Here is a 10,480-nt window from a genome sequence, read left to right as displayed (position 1 = left end):
ACGCTTGTTATTGTCTTTTTGATAATAGACATTCTAACAGGTATGTGATGGCATCTCATTGTAGTTTTAATTTACATTTCCCTAATAATTAACAAAGTTGAACATCTTTTTATATATCTGTTGGCCATTTGTATGTCTTCTGAAATGTCTATGCAACCTTTTAGCCCATTTTTAAGTTGGGTTATTCATTTTTTTGTTTTGTTTTTGCTACTGAGTTGTAGGGATTCCTTATATATCTTGGAAATTAACCCCTTATGAGATATATGATTTTCAAGTATTTTCTCCCATTCCATTCACTCTGTTGGTTACTTTCTTTGTGGTGTAGAAGCTTTTCAGTTTGGTGGATACCACTTATCTATTTTTGCTTTGTTGTCTGTGCTTTTGGTGTCATATCCATAAGATGATTGCCAAGACCAAAGTCAAGAAGCTTTCCCTCTATGTTTTCTTCCAGGAGTTCTATAGTTTCTGGTTTTATGGTTAAACCTTTGATCCATTTAGAGTTGATTGTTGTATATAGTGTAAGATAAGGATTCTATTTCACTGTGATATAGAATCAAGACAAGTCTTGATGCTCCTGCTCTATGTAAGTTCTAATTAGAGGGAAATTTGTTCAGCTGGCTCCAGGTCAGCATCAAAGAAAAGAGCTTAAATCGCTCAGTATTTTCCACGTGGTGTTCCAGGGAACTTCTAGTGACATGTAGACTATTTCGCAGAAAAACTTCTGTAGGCCAACACATTTTTAAAAAACTATATACTCTGCCCCTTTCCCACCATCCCTTTAATATTATAATGCTCATCAGTAGCATTCCCAAATTCACATGATCATGAAATAAACATATATATGTATATATGTACTTTTTAAAAAAATTTTCATTTAAAAAAATTTTTTTATTGCTTAAAATATTACAAAGAGTAGTACATTTGTCTCCTTTGTTCTCCCCCTTGCCTTCCCCTGGCCTCCCCTACCTCTTAGAATAGTACTTTTCTACAGAGGTGAGTCTAGAGGACTCTGAGGTAGATCATAACATTGTGGCATCCTAGAAAGGACACTGGGTTGGAGTCAGAAGTCCTGGGCCCCCACCTACCGTTGGTTATGGCTAGAAAGGTCTGAGTACATCCAAGCCAACCATCAGAGTAAGGTAATATCCCAGTGGCTCAAGAGGCCCTGAGAATTCCAGGGAAGCAAGAAGTGTAAGACAGACATTGTAATCAAGGTCAGGTCAAACTTTGGGTCAGAGACCAGTGTCCGGACATATAAGGAAGAAAATAAATTAGTGATAATGCGGTGCTGATAACTGAGGCAAGGCTTTGGCATAGCCAGACATTTCACTTTCACTTTCTCCTTGGCCGGAACGAAGTCCAGGGTCATAGGTGAGGCCTCAGGTCTGGCAGGGGCTGGGACAGACTCTGGAACTGTGGGAGTATGAGTCCAGGTGAGCTGTCACGTCAAGATAGAGACTGAAGGTCCATATGAGAGCCCAGCTGGGAGATGTACGATGGTGGGGTTCCAGAGGGTATGGGTCCCAGGGATCTAGAAGTTGTAGGTCACAGGACAATTTTCAAGGCCTTATGGTTTAAAATTCAGCGGTAGCTCCAAGCAGGGGTAGTGTGGGAGATCAGCCAACGTCCACAGAGTAGAATGTTGTTATGAAGAAAGCTAGCAGCCTCTGAATGATTGGAAATAGACCCACTAGTGATGGTCTGTGAGTGGGGGGATTAAAGACAAGGATTATCAGCTGTAAGTATCCAAGAAACAGCCTGTCTTCTCTAAGATCAGATCTATCCCTGGAGTTGGAGGCATAATTGAGCTAATAGATGAAGGTGAGAGGTGGATGGATGGCAGCCGAGCAAGACAGTACAATCAGGTCATGGAAAACCATGGACTACAGCTTGACTGGTGTGGCTCAGTGGTTGAGCATCGACCCATGAACCAGGAGGGAATTGACTCCCCCTAGCTAGTTTTGCTCAGTGGATAGAGCACCAGCCTGTGGACCGAAGGATCCTGGGTTTGATTCTGGTCAAGGGCACATATATTGGTTGCAGACTTGGTTGGGCACGTGCAGGAGGCAACCAATTGATATGTCTCTCTCACATTGATGTTTCTCTCTCTATCTCTCCCCCTCCCTTCCACTCTCTCTAAAAAAACCAAAAAAACAAAAAACAAAAAAACAATGGAAAAACATCCTCAGGTGAAAATTAACAAAAACAATTAAAAAACAAAGTGGGTTTCTTAAAAAATAAATAAATAAATACATTATTTATGGAAAACCATGGACTACAAATGAGAAAAACAGGTGAGTGAGCCCCTGACTCAAACGGAGAGAGCTTATGGGTGAAAACAAGGTCACATCTTGAAGCAGGGGAACTGATCTGTCCTGGAATAAGTTTCTTGATGAAATCCAAATCTAAATCTCGTCAGTATGAAACTAGATCTCGATCTTGTCAAACTCTTCCCAACATCATCTAAACTGGTCACCAAGTCAGCTCCCTGAAGTCTGGATAACTTTTATTTTAGAAAAAATGTTAGACATTTAGGAGCTCCAGATAGCTGTGGCCCAAGGACCAGAGTATTATGCAAATGCGAGGAACATTAGAGGTCATTTAATCACACTTCTCACTCCAAAGCTCTGTTGCATACTTTATTGCAATTCAAATTCATGACCCCTGGAACTTAAAAAAACATCCTTTCTCCAGCCCTGGGGCTCTGAAACCAGTCAAGTGCAAAGTGTAAAATTTTCAACTGCCAAACAAATTGGGGCAGCAGTGATAGCCAGAGGAGATAATGCCATGGCCATGTTTATCTGCACCACTCCAACTCAGCCGCCAACTGGCAACTCTGGGTTTCATTTTGAGATATGCAAATCTAGCTCAAAGTCTCAGCTACATGATTAAGCAGCTCTTGTGCCATGAAGTGAACATTTCCAAATGTATTTCCCCAGGCACAGGTGCATTGCTGCTACAGTCAACCTAGTGAAACCAATAACCCGAATAAAAATGATTTATCTGCATTACCATCCTTCCATTCCCATTAGCATTTGTTTTGTCGCACCAAGTGAAACAGATATATAAAAATAATAAGGTCTGGCCTAGTTTCTGTTTTGAGAACATTTTCTGGGAAAACAAATGTTTGCAAACTAAATAAATGTGCGTGCCTTGGATAATATTGCTAATCTGACATATTCCTATATCAAGGAACAATCTTTGGTGGAGGCACCTTAGTAAACTATAGAAGAAAATGGTAGAGTTTGGAGGATATGTTCTCATAGGAGACACTGTAGAAATTGGAAGTGCTGTTATGAATGTCAGTGCTTGGAGAGGCATCATCTGTCTACAGGACTCCTCCTCCCACCAGCTCTACTCCAACTGGGCCCCCTCACCCCCTCAGTTCAATCAGTACTGTCTTCCAAGATCTGGACTGTGCTTAATTCTGTATTTTCAATCTTTATCTCCGCCCCCCCCCCCCTTCTCCTTTATCCATCACATTTCTTGGTTCAGCCACATGGTACATTTTGCAGTTCCTCAACTAGGCCCCAAATTTCCATCCCAGACGCTTGCCAGGCTGCTTCCTCGGCCTAGAATGCATTTGTTGCACCCTCAACTACTTTCCACCTCCTCCTTCAGTGGCGAGTTCATTTTTACTCTTCAAGAATCAACTGCATTCATCATGTTCCTGCCAGCTCTTAGCCTCCAGTGTCTGCTAAGTGTTTTTACCTCATTTTTTAAAATCGTTTTTTATTTTTCAACTACAGTTGACATACAATATTATATTAGTGTATACCCCAGTGACTAGACATTACATAACTTACTAAGTGGTTATCCTGACAAATTTCCTACCCATCTGACACCATACATAGTTATTAGCATATTGCTGTCCAGCTGGTGTGACTCAGTGGTTGAGTGTTACCTATGAACCAGGAAGTCATGGTTCGATTTCCAGTCAGGACACATGCCCAAGGTTGCGGGGCTTGGTCCCCAGTTAGGGGGCGTGCAGGAGGCAGCCAATCAATGACTCCCTCTCATCACTGATGTTTCTCTCACTCTCCCTTCCTCTCTGAAATCAATAAAATATATATTTTAAAATGAATATTATTGACTATATTCCCGCTGCTGTACTTTACATCCCCATGACTATTCTGTAATAACCAATTTGTACTTTTTAAAAAATTATATTTTTATTGATTTCATCAATGATGAGAGAGAATCATTGATTGGCTGCCCCCTGCACGCCCCCTACTGGGGATCGAGCCTGCAATCCAGGCACATGCCCTTAACTGGAATCGAACCTGGGAACCTTCAGTCTGCAAGCCAATGCTCTGTCCACTGAGTCAAACCAGCCAGGATAACTTGTACTTCTTAATCCCTTTACCTTTTCACCCATCCACCCAAACTCCCTCCCATCTGGCAACCGTCAAAATGTTCTCTGTAACTATGAGTCTGTTTCTGGTCTGCTTGCTTGCTTATTTTATGTTTTTATTTTTTAGATTCAATTGTTGGTAGATACGTTTTATTGCCATTTTATTGTTCATGTTTTTGATCTTTTTCTTTCCTTGTTTTTCTTAAATAAAACCCTTTAACATTTCATGTAATACTGATTTGGTGGTGATGAACTCCTTTAGCTTTTTCCTGTCTGTGAAGCTCTTTACATATCTTTTGATTCTAAATGATAGCTTTGCTTGGTAGAGTAATCTTGGTGGTAGGTCCTTGCTCTTCATCATTTTAAATATTTCGTGACACTCCCTTCGGGCCTGCAAAGTATCTGTTTCATTTTTAGTTTGTCTACTTAAATGCTAGGAGTTGGGCCAGTAGATGTTGATGGAATTGATAAAAGGAAGTTATTAGGAAGTCAAGAAATTGGCTAGGGAGGAAGGCAGGGCATGAAGAAGGAAGGGAGATAGGAAGGTAAGCCAGATGTCCCACGGAGCACTACAATACACAGCATTAAATGTAATAAGATGTCTCTTGCTTGTCAGGTGTTTCCGATTCCATAGGAGTTGCTAAGGCAAACCCAAGTGAGAACATTAAAGCTGAAATTACAGGGCAACAGATTCAACAGCAACGATAAAGAATAGACTGTGTAAAGGTAAAGTGGAAAAGCAATGAAAATGGAGTAGAATTAGTCTCTTTCTGTCCATCCTAGGAACTGGGTGTCTTGCTTTCCTTTCTGCCATGTCCCATCCCTTGTTTTAGGGTAAATAAAATTTATGTAAAATGCATGTGTCTCTTCTCCCTTTTTTTTTCTGTTTGAAGTATCCTCATCATGAAATGATATAGTTGTTTTTTGGATTTGCTTCAAAATAGTTTGGGTGTCAGCAGGGAGTGGGTGGGATATACATGACATAAGCTTGGCTATGACTTGATTATTGTTGAATCTGAGCGATGGCTACCCTAGGGCTTATTAAGCTTTTCTACTTTTGTGTAAATTATTTTTAATATAAAACGCAAAATAAATACTGCAGGAATCATGAGTTCTGTTCTGGTTAAATAATTTACCAGGATAAATTAAATACTAACTGAATGCTTGTATATGCCTTCATCAAAAATTAATGTACATGTGAAATGTATCAGATTCTTGACAAGGCATAAGATGTTTACTGTGATAAATGAAACTATCCCTATATTTCCTGCTTATTCCTCAACCTCAACCCAGTTGTCCTGGACCCTGACCCTGATTCCTTTGGGGGGAGATGGTCATCTATGGCCCCACATCTGGCTAGCAAGAGCCATCTTACTGAATTTATGTTGTATGTTGTAGTGTTCCATGGGACATCTCTCTTACTTTTCTGCTTCCCTTTCTTCTTAGTGTCCTGCCTTCTTGCCTAACCAATCTCTCTTTTTTTAAAATATACTTTTATTTATTTCAGACAAGAAAGGAGAGGGAGAGAGTGATAGAAACATCAATGATGAGAGAGAATCATTCATTGATTGGCTACCTCCTACACGCCCCAAACCAGGGATCAAGCCCACAACTCGGGCATGTGCCCTTGACCGGAATCGAACCCGGGACCCTTCACTCCACAGGCTGATGCTCTATCCACTATGCCAAATGGGCTAGGGCCCTAACCAATCTCTTAATTTCCTAACTTCCTTTTATTAATCCCATCAACATTTACTGGGCATAGTTTTTCTCATTGCATGCCACTAAATATGAGGACACTTACCATGCCATATCCCTTATATGATTTCACTCATCTACTATCTTTAGATAGGAAATTAAGACACAGAGAGGGAGAACCAAGATGGCGACATAAGGTTCCAAGAACGGAGGTACAGAATCGAGAGCCAGGCTGGCTGCAACTGGTTGCGCGGTTTTTTTTCAACCAGAAGGGGAGGCAGACTATCAAATCCACTGAGCGTGCTTGGGGCGGGATCCTCAGGTCCCAGACCGCTATGGGGAGAAGTGAGACGGCCTTGCAACAACCCGGAGAGCGACAGTGGCTGTCTCGCAGAACTGCTCGCCAGCACTTGGGGACGCGAGTCGCTGAGTTTCGGAGAGGCGAGTAGAAGCGGAGACTAAAGTCTGGGCACTTGGTAGAAAATGAAATCCAAGCAAGCATGCCAGATATTCAGCCACCAGGAACGCCTGGAGATTTTGTCCAGCAAGGAGCCGCCCAACAAAGGACAGAATGCCAAACTTCGTGTCGCTGAGACAGCCCCCATGAGGCCGAGGCGGCCCCCAAGAGGATGGGATGGCTCCGGTGGGGTGGGACGGCCCCGGTGGGTTGAGACGCCCCAGAGAGGTTGAAAAAGCCCTGGTGAGGCTGAAACAGCCCTGGTGAGGCAGTGATGGCCCTGGTGAGGTTGAGACGGCCCTGGTGAGGGTGAGATGGCCCTGGTGTAGTTGAATTAGCCCCGGTGAGGTTGCAACTGCCCCGGTGAGGTTGAAACGACCCTGATGAGGTTGAAATGGCCCCTGTGAGGTCGAGACAGCACCAGTGAGGTCAAGAAGGCACCGGTGAGGTCGAGATGACCCTGGTGAGGTTCAATCAGCCCTGGTGAGGTTTCAGCGACCCCGGTGAGGATGCAACTGCCCCAATGAGGTTGAAACAGCCCCGGTGAGGTTGAAACGACCCCTGTAAAGTCAAAAGGGCCCCTGGGAGGTTGAAACGGCCCCTGTGAGGTTGAGATGACACTGGTGAGGTCGAGACAGCACCAGTGAGGTCAAGACGACCCCGGTGAGGTTGCAACTGCCCTGGTGAGGTTGAAATGGCCTCGGTGCGGTTGAAACGGCCCCTGTGAGGTCGAGATAGCCCCTGTGGGGTTGAGACGGCCCTGGTGAGGTCGATACAGACCTGGTGAGGTTGAGATGGCACCAGTGAGGTTGAATTGGCCCTGGTGAGGTTGAAACGGCTCTGGTGAGGCTGAAAGGACCCCGGTGAGGTTGCAACTGCCCTGGTGAGGTTGAAATGGCCTCGGTGCGGTTGAAACGGCCCCTGTGAGGTCGAGATAGCCCCTGTGGGGTTGAGACGGCCCTGGTGAGGTCGATACAGACCTGGTGAGGTTGAGATGGCACCAGTGAGGTTGAATTGGCCCTGGTGAGGTTGAAACGGCCCTGGTGAGGCTGAAAGGACCCCGATGAGGCTGAAATGGCTCCAGTGAGGTTGAAACGACCCATGTGAGGTTGAGACGGCCCATGTGAGGCTGAGACGGCCCCGGTGAGGCTGGGACAGCCTCGTTGAGGTTGAGACAGCCCTGGTGAGGTCAAGGCGGCCCTGGTGGGGTCAAAACGACCCTCGTGAGGTGGGGACAGCCCTGTGAGGCTGAAATGGCCCCTGTGAGACTGAGACAGCCCCTGGGAAGCTGAGAAAAATACCACATCAACTCACTCATTTATGGATAATAAGAGACATTATAGACGGATGAACAAAAATGGATACAGAGGCAAAGCAGCATTGAGCAGAATGTCAAACTACAGTGGGAACCCTGGGGAAGGTTGCAGGGAGTAGGAGATCAACGGAAAGATTTATATGATGCATATGAGAATAACTAATGGACACAAGACACTAGGGGGTAGGGGAAGCCGGGGGAATGTCAAGGGGGAGAAAAAAGGAGACATTTGTAATACTCTTTGTAATACTTTAAGAAATAAATTGAAAAAAAAAAAGACACAGAGAAGCTAAATAACTTGTCTAGTTCACACAGCAAGTTAAGGATAGATTGAAGATCAAACCTTAGGGCATCTGACTCCAAAGCCAATTCAGTTAATCACTAAGAAACACCCATGTCAACCCTATAATGCTTTGGTTTCTTCATCCATTTCATTTGTTCTGATACTATCCCACTGTCAAATGCTGGGTAAACTTTTTTTAGGGAAAACTTTTTCACTCTCCTCCCATTTAGAGGTTAATTTTTTCTCTCTCTTTACTTGATACCTGATGCTGAATTGCTTTAGGCTAAATATGATTACTCTTAGTCCCCAGAAATACGTTTCACAAAGCTGTATTATTTTTGGTTCTGAAGTCCTTGAAATTGCCAATTAAAAGATGTGGTGATATAATGGCAAAGGAAAAGGAAGAGAAGGAAGTAGGCGAGTCTGCTGCTCTCTCAAGAAATTACTGATGCCCCTTCCTCTTCTGGAGATAGCTCATCAAAGTAGAGAAGACAAATGACAATAATAGCTAATAGTTAGTGAGCAACCCAATAGGTTCTAATGCTGAGCACTTTACATTACGCTTCTTAACTTTTAGAAGAACCCAGTGGGGGAGGCACTATCATCTCCATTCTGCAGAAGAGGAACTGCAATAATAGAAGAGAAGGACTTGCCTCAGATCATGCAGCTGGTGGGCCTCAGAGGAGAGATTTGCACCAGGGCTGCTGTGGACAGCTGTGCAGGCTGGGAACACCTCTTTCTAAAGGACGCAAGTGTGCCTATGGGCTAGCCATGGCCCAGTGTGAACCCAGGGCCAGCCGATTCCAGAGTCGGCGCATTGAATCTTGATTTTGCTGCCTAAGCCTAAGCCTGGGCTTTCTACAGAGCACACACTGTTCAGTCTCTGATGTGCACTGGGCTGTTACAATGACATTTTGAGAGATCAGTGTGGATTGGTAACGAAGAATTCATGGAAGAAAGTGAGCCCGAGCCACACCTTGGTGGGTAGGAGATTATTTTCAGGCAGAGGGAGAAGACAGGATTTCCTGGGGAAGAAGGAGGGAAAAAAGGCACCAGAGTTAGGACTGAGCGCAGAGGGTGCAGGGAAGAGTGAGGAGGCAGTTCTGATGAATTCAGGAGTGTGCATGAGGAGAGGGGTCTGACTTCCAGAGTGTGCATGAGGAGAGGGGTCTGAATTCCAGAGTGTGCATGAGGAGAGGGGTCTAAGGATGGGAGTGAGGCAGGGCTGGATTGGGGTGCCTCGGATGGGGAAGAACAGTTTAGACACGAAGCAGGAGGCGATGTGGACCCAGGAGAGTGATCTAATCCAGGGAGGGGTAAGATGAAAGCATTTTTCCGGATTAGGCTGGCTGAGGCACAAGATGTCTTGGTTTTAGACAGGTTCTGACCAATGGTTGATCAGCAGTCTCACAGGAACTACCATGTCCTGAGGATGGGCCCAGCTTTGGTTCCAAGGTGCAGTTACAGCGGCCTCCTTCAGTAAGATTGGAATTACTTAGGGAACCTGTCTGCCTCTGGGGCCCATCCTAACACCAGCTTTGCTCTATGCTACGGGAATATAAACCTAAGGGCTCAGGAGGCTGGATTTCCTGAGGTGCCTCCCAGAACCTGCCTGGTCTGGCTTTTCTCCCCTGCTGCGAGGAGAAACGCTTTGTTAAACTTGGCCGGGGGCCTTGGCAGTCACACGTCCATGGCTGACTCCTTGGCTCACCTTGGCTTCTCTTTGGTGCACCTCATCGGCCCCTCCTCTGGGTGCCCTCTCTCCCACCTGTTCCTACATCGCACTTACTTAAACCCTCCCCACCCGCTCTGGCTGTGAGGAGCAAGTCTGCTGCCAGTCCCAGCGTCAAGGCTTGGAAAGACACTATGTGCAGCCAAGTCTCGGATGGCAACTTAATGAGAGGGCGAGCCTGGTTGCGGCTGCTCTCACCGGTGGTGATTTATAGGTAACAAAGTAGGCTCCCCGGCACTGGTGCCCCACCTCACCACAGGTCAGGAGCAGGGCTTGCTCAGCCCTAGCCTGGTCCAAGCTCTGCGCCATCTCCAGGCCTCACTTCTCTACTGGTGCCATGGGGCGTGGGCTTCTTGCTCTCTTACTCCTTTCCAGCTCTGCCTTCAGGGTCCCTGAGGACCTTCCCATTCTCAGTGTGAGTTCTGGCTCTCACCAGACTGTGGCTGCCCAGTGAGGGCACAGGAAAGCCATGGCCAAGTAGGAACCACTCCTGCAAACAATAGTCACACATATGCTCACACACACACACTCACACACACACACATGCCACACACACACACACACACACGCCTCACACACACACAGACACACACACCTCACACACTCACAATTTTGCTTCCTGTGACTCTGCTCTCTCTCTC

This window comes from Myotis davidii, unplaced genomic scaffold, assembly GCF_000327345.1.
Source record: "Myotis davidii unplaced genomic scaffold, ASM32734v1 scaffold167, whole genome shotgun sequence".
NCBI classification, from domain to species: Eukaryota; Metazoa; Chordata; class Mammalia; order Chiroptera; family Vespertilionidae; genus Myotis; species Myotis davidii.
The sequence above is the reverse complement of the archived record's forward strand: the minus strand, read 5'-3'. Positions refer to the sequence as shown.